Source organism: Symphalangus syndactylus, chromosome 7 (assembly GCF_028878055.3).
Source record: "Symphalangus syndactylus isolate Jambi chromosome 7, NHGRI_mSymSyn1-v2.1_pri, whole genome shotgun sequence".
In the NCBI taxonomy this organism is placed as follows: domain Eukaryota; kingdom Metazoa; phylum Chordata; class Mammalia; order Primates; family Hylobatidae; genus Symphalangus; species Symphalangus syndactylus.
Genome location: NC_072429.2, coordinates 72,960,570 through 72,978,017, shown reverse-complemented (window position 1 = coordinate 72,978,017; position 17,448 = coordinate 72,960,570). Strand labels below are relative to the sequence as shown.

Below are 17,448 nucleotides of genomic sequence, written 5' to 3'. Positions count from 1 at the left end.
GTGAAAGCAAGTTAATTAAAGAAGTAAAGAAACGGCCGGGTGCGGTGGCTCACGACTGTAGTCCCAGCACTTTCGGAGGCTGAGATGGGAGGATCACTTGAGGTCAGGAGTTCAAGACTAGCCTGACTAATATGGCGAAACCTCGTCTCTACTAAAAATACAAAAATTAGCCAGGCACGGTGGCACATGCCTGTAATCCCAGCCACTCGGGAGGCCGAGGCAGGAGAGTAGCTTGAATCTGGGAAGTGGAATTGCAGTGAGCCAAGATCGCACCATTGCACTCCAGCCTGGGCAACAAGAGCGAGACTCCGTCTCAAAAAAAAATAAAATAAAATAAAGTAATGAAACAAGGCCCGCCCAGAGCAGCCGGAGCAGCCACAGCCTGGGCCCTCTCCCGCCCGCCCGCCCTCTGCCGCCCTCCACCGCCCTCCACCCGCCCCTGGGTCTCTTTCGCCCTTCCTCCTCCTCCTCCTCCACCCCACCTTCCTCCTCCGCCCGCCCGCGGGGCCCCCCTCGCCTTCCCGCCTGCCCCTATTGTTCCTCCCCCGGCCTCCCGCCCTTCCCCTTCCAGCCCATTCCCCTTTTCCCCTCAGTCGCCTCGAGCCTGCAGTTTTTGGCTTTCACCCCCCATCAGTGACCAAAGACTTGACCATTCAAAGTCCAGCTCCCCAGAACACTGCTCGACATGGACACCGGTGTGATTGAAGGTGGATTACATATCACTCTCACCATCCAGCTACTTATGCATGGAAAGGAAGTTGGCAGTATCATCGGAAAGAAAGGAGAATCAGTTAAGAAGATGCGCGAGGAGAGTGGTGCACGTATCAACATCTCAGAAGGGAATTGTCCTGAGAGAATTATCACTTTGGCTGGACCCACTAATGCCATCTTCAAAGCCTTTGCTATGATCATTGACAAACTGGAAGAGGACACAAGCAGCTCTATGACCAATAGCACAGCTGCCAGTAGACCCCCGGTCACCCTGAGGCTGGTGGTCCCTGCTAGTCGGTGTGACTCTCTCACTGGAAAAGGTGGTTGCAAGATCAAGGAAATACGAGACAGTACAGGGGCTCAGGTCTAGGTGGCAGGGGATATGCTACCCAACTCAACTGAGCAGGCCATCACTATTGCTGGCATTCCACAATCCATCATTGAGTGTGTCAAACAGATCTGCGTGGTCATGTTGGAGTCCCCCCCGAAGGGCGTGACCATCCCGTACCGGCCCAAGTGTTCCAGCTCTCCGGTCATCTTTGCAGGTGGTCAGGCCTATACCATTCAAGGACAGTATACCATTCCACAGCCAGATTTGACCAAGCTGCACCAGTTGGCAATGCAACAGTCTCATTTTCCCATGACGCATGGCAACACTGGATTCAGTGCAGGTTTGGATGCATCTGCTCAGACTACTTCTCATGAACTCACCATTCCAAACGATTTGATTGGCTGCATAATCGTGCGTCAAGGCGCCAAAATCAATGAGATCCCTCAGATGTCTGGGGCGCAGATCAAAATTGCGAACCCAGTGGAAGGATCTACTGATAGGCAGGTTACCATCACTGGATCTGCTGCCAGCATTAGCCTGGCTCAATATCTAATCAATGTCAGGCTTTCCTCAGAGACGGGTGGCATGGGGAGCAGCTAGAACAATGCAGATTCATCCATAATCCCTTTCTGCTGTTCACCACTACCCATGATCCATCTGTGTAGTTTCTGAACAGTCAGCGATTCCAGGTTTTAAATAGTTTATAAATTTTCAGTTTCTACACACTTTATCATCCACTCGTGATTTTTTACTTAAAGCGTTTTAATTCCTTTCTCTGTTCAGCTGATGCTGAGATCCATATTTAGTTTTATAAGCTTCTCCCTGGTTTTTTTTTTTTTTTGGTTTTTTGTTTTGTTTTGTTTTTTTGGCTCGTGAATTTTTCTCTCTGTCATGGAAATGTTAAGAGTGGAATATTAATACATTTCAGTTTAGTTCTGTAATGTCAGGAATTTTTCAAAAAAATTAAAAGATGGACTGGAGCTTTTTCTTTGTGAATAGAAAAAAAAAAAAGAAAGAAAGAAACAAGGCCGGGCATGGTGGCTCACATCTGTAATCCCAGCACTTTGGGAGGCCAAGGCAGGCAGATCACAAGGTCAGGGGTTCGAGATCAGCCTGGCCAACATGGTGAAACTCCAACTGTGCTTAAAAAAAATACAAAAATTAGCCAGGCATGGTGGCATGTGCCTGTAATCCCAGCTACTTGGGAGGCTGAGGCAGGAGAATTGCTTGAACCCAGGAGGCAGAGGTTGCAGAGAGCTGAGATCACGCCACTGCACTCCAACCTGGGCAACCGAGCAAGACTCTGTCTCAAAAAAAAAAAAAAAAAGAAAGAAAAGAAACACAAGAATGGCCACTCCATAGGCAGAGTAGCTGCTGGTTGGCTATTTTTATGGTTATTTCTTGATCATATGCTAAACAAAGGATGGATTATTCATGAGTTTTCTGGGAAAGGGGCAGGCAATTTCTGGACCTGAGGGTTCCTTCCCTTTTTAGACCATATAGGGTAACTTCCATACCTTGCCATGGCATTTGCAAATTGTCATAATGCTGGCAGGAGTATCTTTTAGCATGCTAATGCATTATAATTAGCGTCTAATGAGCAGTGAGGATGATCAAAGGTCACTTTCATCACCATCTTGGTTTTGGCAGGTTTTGGCCAGCTTCTTTGCCACATCCTGTTTTATCAGCTAACCTCCTATCCCATTCTGTGACTAAGAGCGCCTAACCTCCTGGGAATGCAGCCCAGTAGGTCTTAGTCTCATTTTACCCAGACCCTATCCAAGATGGAGTCTCTCTGGATTGAACGCTTTTGACAATTTCAAGTGTGAAAACTAATTAAAATTTACTAGAGCAGAAGTTCTAAAATACAGGCATTGACTTGTGAATAATCTGCTTTTCACTTGGACAGTGAAGTATGCTTCTAGGGGAGAAGATAATGAGATTTATTCACTTAAATATGATTAATAATGCTCCTGAGTAATGTAAGACAAGCCAGTCAGAATCTGGTATTAGTAAGTACGGTCAGCTAATGCCAGCTCACCATCAAATCAAGTATCAATTAAATGTTTACTGTGTTGATATTTTACTGTAGTCTAAGGGATACAAAAAATAGTAATACTGAGCTCTTATCCTAAAATATGCTATGATTTAGTGGAGAAAACAAGAAAGGTTTTGTACACATATTAGGAATTAACTATTTGTCAAAAGCATTAATCAATATAATTCAATATAAAGTTTGGTCAATATTATACCAGAAGATCCTTGGGGAAATGGAAATGAGAGAGATTTTTTCCTATTGAAGACACTGAAGAAAACTTCCTAAAGAACTGGGCCTTGGAATGTGGGGTGATTTTAACACGTACAGATGAGGGAGTCAAGCAGTCTCTGTAGGAGACAGGAAAATGTATGCCACTCACAGCCTACCCCTTATGTTATGGGCACACTCTCTTATACAGAATAGCATGAACAAAGACACCAAAATGAGAACAAGAAGAACAGGTTCCAGGAATGGCAATTCCAGTTGGAGCGCTTTGAGACATAATAAATTTGATAAAGCTTGAATGATTACAGACAAATGGTAGTGGACTATGAATTTAAGAATAAGAGGTTTGGCCTCTGCAGTAAAGATGCTGATATAAATACAAATAAGTAAGAAGAAATTGAGAAAAGAAAACAAATTGGCTGAGTTCCTAGCCAACCTCATTCTCAAGACTTTATGAATCCCCTTATTCCTATAAATCCTGTACTATAATCAAATGACGAGTTCTTAAAAATAGATTTCTAAATGCCATTCTGGCTTTTTGTAAAGCAGCAAAGAATATTGTGGAAAGAACACAGGTTTAGGACCAGTAAGACCTATGTCCCAGGTCTCTCACTCTACCATACACCTATACTTCACAGCATTATTAAGAATTAAATAGGCCAGGTGCAGTGGCTCATGCCTGTAATCCCAGCACTTTGGGAGGCCGAGGCTGGCAGAAAATGAGGTCAGGAGATCGAGACTATCCTGGCCAACATGGTGAAACCTCATCTCTACTAAAAATACAAAAATTAGCTGGGCACGGTGGCATGCACTTGTAATCCCAGCTACTTGGGAGGCTGAGGCAGGATAATCACTTGAACCTGGGAGGCAGAGGTTGCAGTGAGCCAAGATTGTGCCACCGCACTCCAGCCTGCTGACACAGCTCCATCTCTTTTTTTTTTCTTTTTCTTTTTCTTTTTTTTTTTTGAGAGGCAGTTTTGCTGTTGTTGCCCAGGCTGGAATGCAGCTCACCACAACCTCTGCCTCCCAGGTTCATGCCATTCTCCTGCCTCAGCCTCCGAGTAGCTGGGATTACAGGCATGTGCCACCACGTCCAGCTAATTTTGTATTTTTAGTAGAAACAGGGTTTCTCCATGTTGGTCAGCTAGTTTCAAACTCCTGACCTCAAGTGATCCGCCCGCCTCGGCCTCTCAAAATGCTGGGATTACAGGCGTGAGCCACCACGCCCGCCTGAGACTCCATCTCAAAAAAAAAAAAAGAAAAGAAATAAAACAATATAAATAAGGAGCTTATCATACAATAGTCACTTGGTAAACTTTTCTTCTCTAACCCTCTACCTAATTTTTTTCTGTTAATTCTTCATTCTTTCTATCTTATATCTTTAAAGTACATCATGCATAACTTAAAATGTTATAACTTAAGTGATTAAATGTGTTGATTAATCATTTTTTATTTTCAGTTTTCTAGACTCCCATTTCAATCCAAGAGGAAGTAACAGGAACCAGATTTACCTTCCAATCTGAATCAATCAAAAACACCAAACAAAATATATGAAACAATGGTTTTCAAGACACTAGATACCAGGCAATGAAGGCTAGTAATCCCTGATCCCTGAGAGACAGGAAACAAACAAAAGGAGCACTCTAATCGTCAGGCTTACTCCCTTCAGGACGTTTCCAGGCTAAGATGTAGCATAGGGGAAGCCAGGAGAAGCCAGTGGACTCTCTGAGTTGAAGACACAGAGCTGAGTCTTCGGGGAAATCCAACTGGCTATAGAGTTCACAGAATTGATCACTGGAGAGGCAAGAGGTGCACAGAGAAAGAACCCTGGATATCCGAGAGTCCTCCTTGAGCATTTAGCAGAGCACTGAAGAACATGTGCATATGAAGGAGGTCTCCAAGGCTAGGGAATTATCTAAAAGCATTAGAGGGAACCCTAGAGATGTTGATGCAGGGCTAGGAATAGTACCTGTTCCCTCTAGCCAGATGGGAAAAAAAATTCATATAGCATGGAACATTGCCTAGAGTATTCAGAAGATCCTTGCCTCCCTAGTAGATAACAATTAGCCCAAGTCTAAATGTTGCTCTGGCCCTTGTTAACAAAGCTTAAAAGCAAGAGTCAAAAGGACCAAAATTTTTTAAAGTAGCTTAACTACATCTCAGAACAAAGATCAAGATATTTGTTAAGAATACAACAAATACCCAACACTCAAAAGTATAACATTCCCAGTGTCTGAAGTAAAGCCAAAGATTATCAGGCATGCAAAGGAGAAAGAAAATATGACCCATAATGAGAAAAATCAATCAATCTAAACCAATCCAGAACCAACACAAATGTTACAATTAGTAGACAAAGACCATAAAACAATTATTTTCAGTTTTCTACTTTTCTTTATTTCTTTGTTGTAACAAGGCAGTACCTCATGTCATACAGCTTTAACAGTAAGAGGTTTACCACAATGTGGTAATGCAACAAAGTAACAGATTTTCAAATCACAGAAAAACCACATATTTTTAAAGTTTTGAATAAAGTTGCTCTTTTGACAATTACTGTCCATATTAAATTTTGTTTCATACTGACTAAAAAGTTGGTCTAAAGTCTTAATTTTTTCTGGAATTGGTGACAGTTCTCATCTAGTAATTGTCATCCCTTCTTTTCTCTATGATGTTATTCATTGCTCTAGTACTTTTGTTCAGAAATCTTTGTTTGGAGTATCCCTTTACTTCTCAAGTTAAATGAAGCTTTTAAAAAAATTGCTTCTGTTTATTATATGGCCTGTCTTACTAACCTCATAGGACAATTTGTTATTACATAGTTGTCTAACTGGCAGAGTGATATAAAGATGTAATAATCTCATGCCTGGGGACAGGGGTTCAAATTCCAGCTCTGTGAAACACAAGTTCCATTCTCAGAGCACTTAACCCAACTAGAGTTTCCAGATAATCACTTTTGGAACTTTATACAACATGTGGATAACCAGATTCCATTCCAAATGAATTGAATCAGAATCTTTGGAGATAGGGCCTGACCATCACAGCTTTTGTAAAATTCCAAAGTGATGTGTAGTCCAGGTTAAGAACCACTGAGCCCTAACTTCTCTAGCTCTCAATGCAGGCTAGTAAGAATGATAATACATTATTTATTTATCTCATAGGGTTGGTCTAAGCACCAAAAGAGAAAATATATGACAATATATATACCTCAAAACATTTAAAAGATTTTCTCATGTCTAGTCCAAAAAAAAAAAAAAAAACACTATGTTAAGTGAAATAAGCCAGGCACAGAAAGATAAATATCACATGTTCTCACTCGTATGAGGGACCTGAAAAAAAAAATTTAAATCCTGGAGAGGTAATAGAATGATGGTTACCAGAGGCTGGAAGGGGTAGTGAAGATGGTTATTGGGTACAAAAATACAGTTAGATACAATGAATAAGAACTCATATTTGGTAGCACAATAGGGTAACTATAGTGAACAATAATTTATGGTATATTTTAAAGTAGCTAAAAGAATGGAATTCAAATATTCTTAGCACAAAGAAATGATAAATGCTTAAAGTGATGGATATTCCAATTACCCTGATTTGATCATTACACATTGTACGCTTGTATCAAACTATCACATGTACCCCATAAATATATGCAACTATTGGGTGCCCATAACAATTAGAAATTTCTTTAAAAGCTTAAAGACTTCTGGAAATAAATAAATCCTCTTTTTGGTAAAGGAATATAAATATTAAAGGAATAATATAAATATATATAATATATAAATATTCCTCCTATTTCCTAGAAACACTGAAGCATGACCAAACCAATAATTCTTTTTATTTCCCTTCAACTTTTATTTTAAGTTCAGGGGTACATGTGCAGGATGTGCATGTTTGTGACATAGGTAAACGTGTTCCATGGTGGTTTGCTGCAGATTGACTCATCACCCAGGTATCAAGCTCAGCATCCATTAGCTGTTCTTCCTGATGCTCTCCTTCCCCTCCACCCCTGACAGGCCCTAGCTCGTATTGCTTTTTGCCATGCGTCCATGTGCTCTCATCATTCAGTTCCCACTTATAAGTGAGAACATGTGATGTTTGGTTTTCTGTTTCTGCGTTAGTCTGCTGAGGATAATGGCTTCCAACTCTATCCATGTCCCTGCAAAGTACATGATCTCATTCATTTTCATGGCTGCATAGTGTTCCATGGTGTATATGTACTACATTTTCTTCATCCAGTCTATCATTGATGGGTATTAAGGTTGATTCCATGTCTTTGCTATTGTGAATAGTGCTGCAATGAACATATGCATGCATGTATCTCTATAATAGAATGACCTATATTCCTTTGGATATATACCTAGTAATGGGATTGCTGGGTCAAATAGTATTTCTGCCTCTAGGTCTTTGAGTAATCGCCACACAGTCTTCCACAGTGGCTGAACTAATTTACATTTCCTCCAACAGTGTAAAAGCATTCCTATTTCTCCACAGCCTCTCCAGCATCTGTTGTTTTTTGACTTTTTAATAATAGCCAGTCTGACTGGCGTGAGATGGTATCTCATTGTGGTTTTGATTGGCATTTCTCTAATAATCAGTGATGTTGAGCTTTTTTTGCATATTTTTTGGCTGCATGTTTGTCTTCTTTTGAGAAGTGTCAGTTATGTCCCTTGCCCACTTGTTAATGGGCTTCAAGCCAGTAATTCTTATCTTTCAGGTGGTAGAAGGAAGAATGGTAGATTGGCAGATTGGGTGACCAGGAGGCTTCACAGCGACCCCGCTGAGAATCCGATAAAACCTATGGTTCCTCTTTTAAGAAAAATACATGGGCGCACACAAAAAAACCTTGGTCTTTGTTTCCACACATGCCCTGAAGCCCAGCTGTGATGCAGGTTAAGAATCTCTACCCTGGATTCCAAAGTGGTTAGTAACATTTCTTGTTCTGTTCTTTTTGTTTTCTAAAGGCCTGAAAGCCTGAAGCCATTTGTTAAGGTTTTAAAAAAAAAGAATTATTTCATGCTTATTTTATGATTATTAGAATGTCACTCAAACTGAGCTATTCATAGAATTCCTCCCTCTCTGGTAAACAAGGTCATTCCTGATGAATTAACAAAGCATTTCTTCTCATCAGATAGGAAGAACAGGAAATGATCTATGGAACTCGGCACTTTGCTTCCAGGGATTCCTTCAAGGCTCGGTGATGTGATGGGAGCTCTGCTGTAAGTAAAGCACTAATCAGTGAGGAGAGAGAGCAGTTCATCTTCCAGAAGTTTGCCCTCCACACCCTTCTCCAGTCATCAGGGAACAATACCACCATGCAGGTAGTTCTTCCAGTCATTACTAGAAAGAAACAACCAAGAGTAGCTCATTTCGTCTCCTCCCAGACTAGAAGCGATGGGAACCATATGTTGGCAACCTATAGGGTTTTGTGGCAGCTGTTCACTCACCGCAGTAACTATGACTCTTTGCTGATGGTTGGAATTTATTGTATGCATAGATGTTGTTTAGCTATTTAATAGATTCCTCTATTGTGTTAACTACTCTTACCCTCTTTTCCATCTTGGAATTGTTTAATTCAATAGAAGATACTTTTATGGCTTTTATCTCACCTAATAAAATGCTTCTGTTTTCAGGCAACTTTGGCATCTTTAACCCTTGTTTATATCTAATTAATTATCATTTTCTTTTCTAAAAGCATCTCCTTCAAAATTGTAGACCAAGCCAGGTGTGGTGGCTCATGCCTGTAATCCCAGCACTTTGGGAGGGCGGCGGGTGGATCACCTGAGATCAGGAGTTCAAGACCAGCCTGGGCAACACGGTGAAACCCAGTCTCTACTAAAAACATAAAAATTAGCTGCGCATAGCAGCATGTGCCTGTAGTCCGAGCTACTCTGGAGGCTGAGGCAGGAGAATCGCTTGAACCCAGGAGGCAGAGGTTGCAGTGAGCCAAGATTATACCACTGCACTCCAGCCTGGTAACAGAGAGAGACTCCGTCTCAAAACAAAAACAAAAACTAAAACAAAAACTAAAACAAAACAAAACAGTAGACCATAAATCAAAACTCAAATCTAGCATTTAAGGCTCTATATCAGATGTGGCTAAATGTTTAACAACCAGCTTTCCAGACAGCTCCTCCACCCCACCCAAAAAGGCCCTGAATTTGCTCATTTTCATGGTTTATATATTACCATTACCATAGCTAATTTCAAGCCATCAAAATGATATCAACTATCTAACAAGATTCCTGAAAATTTAACAGTTAGCTCTCGCAAGGCAATACCAATCAACTCTAGCACACCGTTATATTTGTTGAATCAAACTTCTCACTCTATTGTTCCATGTTTTCTTTAATGCATTTTGTGTGTAAAGAACCACTGATTCATTTTTCAACATGGAATCCCACCCCTTTGTTCATTTACTTACTCTCGAAAGCACTTGCCTCATCGCCACACATCAAACTCCTAATAGCCTTTGAACATGAGCTTATAGGAGATATCTTTCATGGGCACTTTTTTAATGCTTCCAAGTGAACTAAAATCCTCTCTGCTTTGATATCACCTAACATTTTTATGTCACATTTCAATAGCTGCTTTGCACTAACTTATTTATGCAGTCTTATTTTCCCTAAGACCTTATGTACACTTTGAGTGCAGGATCTGCATCTAATTCATCTTCATAAGTCTTAAAATACTTACAAAGGTGTCTTGTTCATAATAGATGCAACACAGATATTTTCCAATTTGTTAATTAATCTTAATTAAGTATGCAAAACGTTAGCTGCTTGAAGTATTTAAAAAAAGAAATTTGATTTTAACCTTCAAATACAAGCTAAAAGTTTGAAAATGACTACATGATTTAATAGAACTATAATCTAAGCCAAATGAATTCTGAGTACTATAATAGGCATTTTGCTAATTTATAAAACTAAAACTGTGGTGTTACACTATCTGACTAACTAGAGAAGTATTAGCCTAGACAAATGATTTTAAAAATATAAAACTTTGGGATGAATAATATTATCAAAAATATATTTTATTTATTTATTTATATTATTTATTTATTTATTTATTTTTGAGACAGAGTCTCACTCTTTCGCCTAGGCCGGAGTGCAGTGGCGCTATCTCGGCTCACTGCAAGCTCCGCCTCCCGGGTTCATGCCATTCTCCTGTCTCAGCCTCCCTAGTAGCTGGGACTGTAGGCGCCCACCACGACGCCCGGCTAATTTTTTGTATTTTTACTAGAGACGGGGTTTCACCATGTTAGCCAGGATGGAATATATTTTAAAAATTAATTTTGAAATGTTAATAAAAGAAAGTAGAAATGGGACTTAATAAAAATATTAGAGGAAATGTCATTACCACTTAACAAAGTCCTCATTTTTGAGGTTGTGCCTCTCCTCATTTTTGTTCGCAAAAGGTTAACAAAATATGAAAATAGAATTTGAGAGACTTTAAATCCTAAGGGAGAGCTTGACCTTACTAGTTTAGAAAATAACGCACTTCTTTCAATTAATCTTTCCAGTGATGGTTCTTTTCAGTATGATATTTAAGGAAAGGAAATAACTCAGTGACTCAGTTGCAAGTGACCAAGTTTCAAGTTAGATAAAAACTGGGCACATGGCAAAGTGATCCAAACAAGTAGAGAGCCATGGGAAAGAGTAAGAAAAGTTGAGCTTAGAGGACTAGCAGTAATGGAATGAAAGAATACGACGGCAGATATGTAGTCATAAGGAGAGGATAGAGATTTCTTGGAGAATTTTTAAAAACTCAGGGGACAAATTAAATGAATATTTTTCTGGAAAACAGTTCAGAAACACAGATGGTAGGCAATATGGTCCTACATCTTTGAGAAGTAAACTGTGGTTTAATATATAGAATCCCTTGAGACTTTAAAAAAAGATATTAGAATAAGAAATGCAATAGTCAACACAGGAAGAGATTTTAAGTAAAAGTGTCTGCCACCTGTTCAATTTGTGATGCAATCAAACAAGACTCCTTAGGCCATTTCTCACAGACCAAGTAAAGACATTCTGTTTGGACTATTTCACGGAAGTCATCATGAGCAACTGCACAAGATGGACAAAATCTTCACCACTGAAGTTCAAATTTATTTTTGGTGATTTGAGTATTCTTCCAGAAAAACTCAAAATTCTTATTTTTTCTCACATATCTACTTGTAACAAATGCATGCCCAAAAAATCACTTTAACTTCTTTCTAAACACATTTTCTGTCCCATACAAACATAATAAATGATGTTTTTTATACACCAAGCATTCTTAAAAGACTCTTCCCATCCACTCATAACTTCTTATCACACCATGAAACCTATTTCAAATTTCACTCTTTGCACTATTGGTTTCCGTTTAGAATACATTCAGAGAAAGCTATAAAAAGACATATATTCTCTGGGCTCTCATAAAGAATTCATCGCCCCTTGGTTTTATTGGTATTTGCCTTAATATCATCACTATATCTATTAATGCGTCTGATACAAATTGGTTGAGAACAGAAAACCTAATGTTTATTTTCTCAGTTCTCCTGAAGAGCCATGCTATTTCATGCACATGCGTCTTTGATATCAATGGCCTCTGCCTGAAAAGAATCCCTATTTACCTTACCTTATTTCCTCCTGTCTAGAAACACCTACTCAGATCACCTTCAGTAGAAATTTAGTTAGATTCTTCTACTGTATTAACCTAATCGTATCCTCCTTTCCATCTTAGAACTGTTTAATTCAATAGGAGATAGTTTTTATGGCTTTTATCTCACCTAATAAAATGCTTCTGTTTCCAGGCAACTTTGGTGATTTACCCCTTGCTTATACTTAATTAATTATCACTTTCTTTTCTAAAAGTGTTTCCTTTAAAAGAGTAAAACGTATCAAAACTCAATATCATGAATTTAATTGCATTGAGTATCTAGTGTTCTGTATCAGGTGGGTCCAATGGTATGCTGGTAAAGGTTTAACAATCAGCTTTCCAGACAGCTCCTCAGCCCCCCTAAAAAAGGCCCTGAATTTGCTTTCCTGACTCCTTCAACTGAATTGACCACTTAAAATCTCTACTGTATTCTTTTCCCACACATTTGTAATGGATTGTATTTGTTTGTTTACATGTCTATCTTCCCTACACACTGACTATATAAGATCATAAATTCTTAGAGGATAAATAGTATATCATTTATCTTTATTTATATTCAGCCTACTAATATAGCATAGTGTTTAATAGATTCTCTGTAAATGTTAAAGTGTGAATGACTATATAAACTTTATATTTTATCAAATGCTTCATCATATTTTGATCTTTCTACATCACAGGTACTTAGGGAAGAGATTATTTATACCATTGACACTTAAATGAAGGCTCAAATGCCTCCTGTCCAAGATCCCAGAGCTAATATGAAGCAGATTTCACAATAAACTGCTCCTCATTGTTCTCAATCACCTCTCATTAGAGAGCTAAATACATTTTTGAAATTGTAAATTTTTAAAATTTGGGAATGGTTTTGGCTAAGCCAGCCATATATTATCAACTACACATATTCGAATCTGGAAATATATATTTTTAATTCCATATTTAAAGCCAGCTTTGCCAGATCCAACTAGTTGCATAAATGTGAATTAACCTCAACATAGCACACATTACATTATTTCACATGTGGAATGAGTGTGCACTCCAGCCCAAAATGCCTTATCTAGTTTGTTTTTACTTCCGGATTGTTTAAGATTTTCAACAGATGGTTTAATGCTTATTGTTTCTACCCTAAGTTGAATTCCACGTTCCATGTAAGGGGAAGGTGATCCCAAGAGGTGGAGGCCAAGTCTACTGACAGACACAACACAAACCGACAAAGGGAATCATGTTCTCAAATCAGAGCTTAAACTTTGACCAAAGACCTCTTCTTAAGTAAGTGATACTCTGAAGAGAAAGAGCTCCATAAAAGAAAGCTGTTTCATTATAGGGATAGAAGTAAAACTGGGTTTCAAACAAACTTGTGTGTTAGTGACCGAAGGAATTCAGAGCATGCCACCCACAAAGGATGCCACTTGGCATATTGACTATTTTGAGTTAAAACACTTGAAAAACAGCAGATGCAAAAAGGACATTGTGACTTTCCTTTTTTTCCTGAAAGCACTAAACTCCCATGTGAAAGATGCCCTCCCTGTACCAGAAGGAAAGTATCATTTTTGTCACCAAAGACAGGAAAAACAAGAAGTTAAGGCTGAGGAAAATCTGTACAAGTCTTGCTAAACTAACCCTTATCTTCTTAGTCACTTCTTCATGACTAACTACCCTAGCCCAAGCTCCTTTGCCTTGTCACATTTCCACAATTTATTACTTTGTCCAACTTGATATATGAGCACTCTATTAGACTCTAACTACTTTTTTGGGTCTTTATTTTCCTATGAAGATTACTCCCATGTTCATGTAGAAATCTGTATGCATTTTTCTTTTTAGAGACAGAGTGTTGCCCTCTTGCCCAGACTGGAATGCAATGCCACAATCATAGCTCACTGCAGCCTTGAACTCCTGGGCTCAAGCAATTTTCTCACCCCTGCCTCCCGAGTAGCTAGGACTACAGGTGTGGGCCACCACACCCAGTTAATTTTTTTACTTTTTTTAAAGATGGGGGTCTCACTATGTTGCCCAGGCTGGTCTTGAAACCCTGGCCTCAAGTCATCCTTCTACCTCGGCCTCCTAAAGCACTGGGATTATAGGCTTAAAGCTGTACAGTTTTTTCCTGCTAATCTGTTTTATGTCAATTTAATTGCCTGCCCCAGTCAGAGACCCTAAGTGGGCAGCGTGCTGGGCATGGATGCGAGGGAACCATTAGCAGCAGTTCTCTGGGACTCTTCTTTCCTTGGAAGCTGGGATATTTGTCCCATGAGAACGATCCGGAGTTAAAAAACAAATCTTGGATTTGATGATCCAACTAGTGCACTTGGTAATGATCTTAGTGATCTTTGATGAATAAAACTTCCAAACTAACATCCCAAGATCATCAAAAGTATTTAGTTCTCTGAAATATAGGGTGAAAAACTATTCTTAAGCAAAAACTTAAAGGTTTACTATGTGCGGGCTCATTCCTTATTTTATCCTTTCAGTCTTCCTCTCTGCTTATACTCCACCCCAAGCTAGACAACTGATAGTGGGAGAGAGAGGTAGAACAAACAAAAAGTATAGACAGGCTTACTTCCATTTAAGGAAACGCTATAGATGGAAAAACTTTCAAAACAGGTGAAGTTAAGGCCTGAATTCACTTCACAAATGGGTTCTCCAAAGAATTTATCTTCAAACAACTATTCCTCCTAGGAGATTTAAACACGAAATTCCATTGACCTAGGTTCTTTTTATATAGGACTATATTCGTTGATTGAATAATATAAATCCATGGAGAATAATCGGCAAAGAAGCAAGATAAACAGCAACAATATCCAGGAGATATTATGAATTGCAGGGACACAGACGGCTGGTGCTTCCTTGTGTTTCTATAGTTTTTTTTTTGCATCCAAGCATCGTCACACACAAGTTTACAAAAGGAGGGCTGAAATAAACATCAAGCTGAAGAAATAATAGTCTGTGCCTGTTTTTTTCCTCACTTCTCTCCAGTCTCAAAAATTGTAAAACCAAGCCTAGACCATGCATTTCATGCCCTCAGTTCCTGTCCTTCCTCCTCTGTGTGACTTGCTGGGTTAATTATTCCCCATCTCCTCAACCTCATCTTCCCATCAGCTTCTTCCCTGCACTTCAACTTGGTTACTGTCTCTCATATACAAAATAATAATAAAACCCTTCCCTAAACCCTGACTTGTCTTCACAACTTCAGCACTTTCTTTTACATGTACTGAACTGTCTTCCTACTTCCACTTAGCAAACTATGGCCAGCAGTCTAAATCCCACCTCCATCTGTTTTTGTAAATAAAGTTTTTGCAGAACACAGCCAGGGCCATCTGTTTACATATTGTCTCTGGGTTCATACAACAGTGACAGAGTTGTATCATCACAACAGAGACCTAATGGCCTGCAATGCCTAAATATTTTACACAAAAGGCTTAGGGGTCATATGGAGTCAAATGTCCTGAAAGAAGAGTCTACATTTGCTGTTACTTCTTTCCCTCTCCTCACCCCTCAAACCATCATGCTCAGACTTCCGCCACAACCCTTGTAAAGTGACACCATGTTTAAAAATTATTAATACCCTCCTTATTAAAAATTTCTCAAACACTTAACTCTTGTCTCTGAATCTAAATTTTGATCACTCTTTTATCTCTGTCTTCTCTTGGTCTTCTTATTCCTCCATGTCATTATTTTTCTAGGTTTTTTGTTTGTTTGTTTGTTTCTGTTACTCTCTTCCCCCTGCATTCTAGTTCTAAGCAATCTTATCTACTTCAGCGACTTCAATTGTTGAGCCTATGTGGATGATGTCTAAATCACTCCCAGCCCTGATCTCTCTTCCAAGCTCAACATTTCATATCATATACAGGACACTGAACGTTACATGGAAAATTCCAAATGTCAAAACTAGAACATCTTATTCTTTTGTGATCACTAGTTCTTCTAGGGATTAGTAATGGCATTACTAATTTCCTAGTTCCAAAGCCTGGAAATTCTGGAAATATCATGCTCTTTCATTCCAACCATCTAAATGCTTACCAAATGTCATGGTATGAATCGATTCTGCACCCACAATAGCTATTGCACCCATTCCTCCTTTCCATTTCTACAACCCCATCTACAATTTAGGCCCTCACATTCTTCCTTCCGGACAGTTGTGAGACTCCTACATGGTTTCCTGTCTACTCTAATACACTGTATATGTGGCTTCTGTGTTAATCTTCCCACAGCACAGTCCAGTTCTAGCCTTCTCCTAACCCTTTTTTTTCTCATTGGAAGTCCTAAGTCCTTAATGCATGAGTCAGTCTCAGCAGGAAACAGATGACTCAAGCTGGATGACTGAGGAGAGTTTAGTGAAAGCATACTAAGTATAGGCAGAGTGCAAGGAAATCAAGTGTAATGTAGGATCTGGAGGCTAACGATAATGGAGAACCTCTCTACTCCTAATCCTGAAGAAGAAAGAGAAAGTAGAACTTGCCAGAACCTAGAGGGGATAACAGGTGGAGAGGGCTGCTTGACAGGAGCTGTGGCCCATTGTAGAGGGACTCAGCCAACCTGCAGAGAAGAAGGTCAGAGAACAAACCCAGACCTCACTCCCCAGCTACATGCCATCACCTCTGGTGCTCCTTGATGGCTGAACTCAATTGGAACCCAGTGACCAAGGAAGAACAGTCCATACAGGGCAGCACCCTGGGGCATAACATAGAAAAGAGTACAACATGAATCTGGAAGAAAGATATCCAGCACATCACCTTAACATTTAATCACTCCCTGATCTATCCTCAAATGACATTTCTACTTTACTGCAAATCCCCTTTACACTTTCTTTAATCAAGCCAAACTAAAATTCTCTCTAAATATTCAGAGATTTTTTCTTTTTGCCTTTCTTTCCACATGTTCAAATTAAAATTTTAAACTCCATAGGCTTCTAGCAAAAACTTAAGATGCCACTAGGTGTGAATTTCATCCCTTCTAACATCTCTGTTTCCAAACTTGTCTGTCGTTCTGGTAGGTTGCATTAATAACTTTAGTCCTTCACTGCTCACCATATCTTTGTGGTGCCCTTGCACTCTGATACTGAGGTAGACATATGACTAATTTGGGGCAATGGAATGAGGTAGAGGTGGCGATTAAATCCTGTGCCACAAGAAATCCTGTGCCTCTGTCATCACCATGAGAAGAATTTGCCTGAGCTTTGCCTGATGATACCAGGAGGTGAATGGGAGAACCAAGGAGCAGATCCAATGTGCAGACAAGTGATAGGGCTGGCTGAACCACAGGTGCATGCAGGAGTCCAGCCCAAATCAGCTGAGCCCTGCAGATGCATGAGAAATAATTGGTCATTTTTATATGCCACAGGTTTTGAGATTGCTTGCTCAACATCAAGTACTACAATATTATATATTCTAACCTCATTTCCTGCTGTCTGAGAAATGCCCCACTCCTCCTCAATGTTACAGTTCTGTCTTTAGCCCTATGTATAACCACTTCAAGGTATTACTCCAGGGAAAAAAATTCTCTAATATCTTTAATCTCC

The 17,448-nt window shown here is 39.5% G+C and overlaps 1 pseudogene; it reads left to right on the top strand.

The window, feature by feature from the left end:
• The first annotated feature begins 521 nt into the window (after window positions 1-521).
• LOC129486519 (poly(rC)-binding protein 2-like) lies at window positions 522-2,022 on the top strand (annotated as a pseudogene).
• The last annotated feature ends 15,426 nt before the right edge of the window (window positions 2,023-17,448 follow it).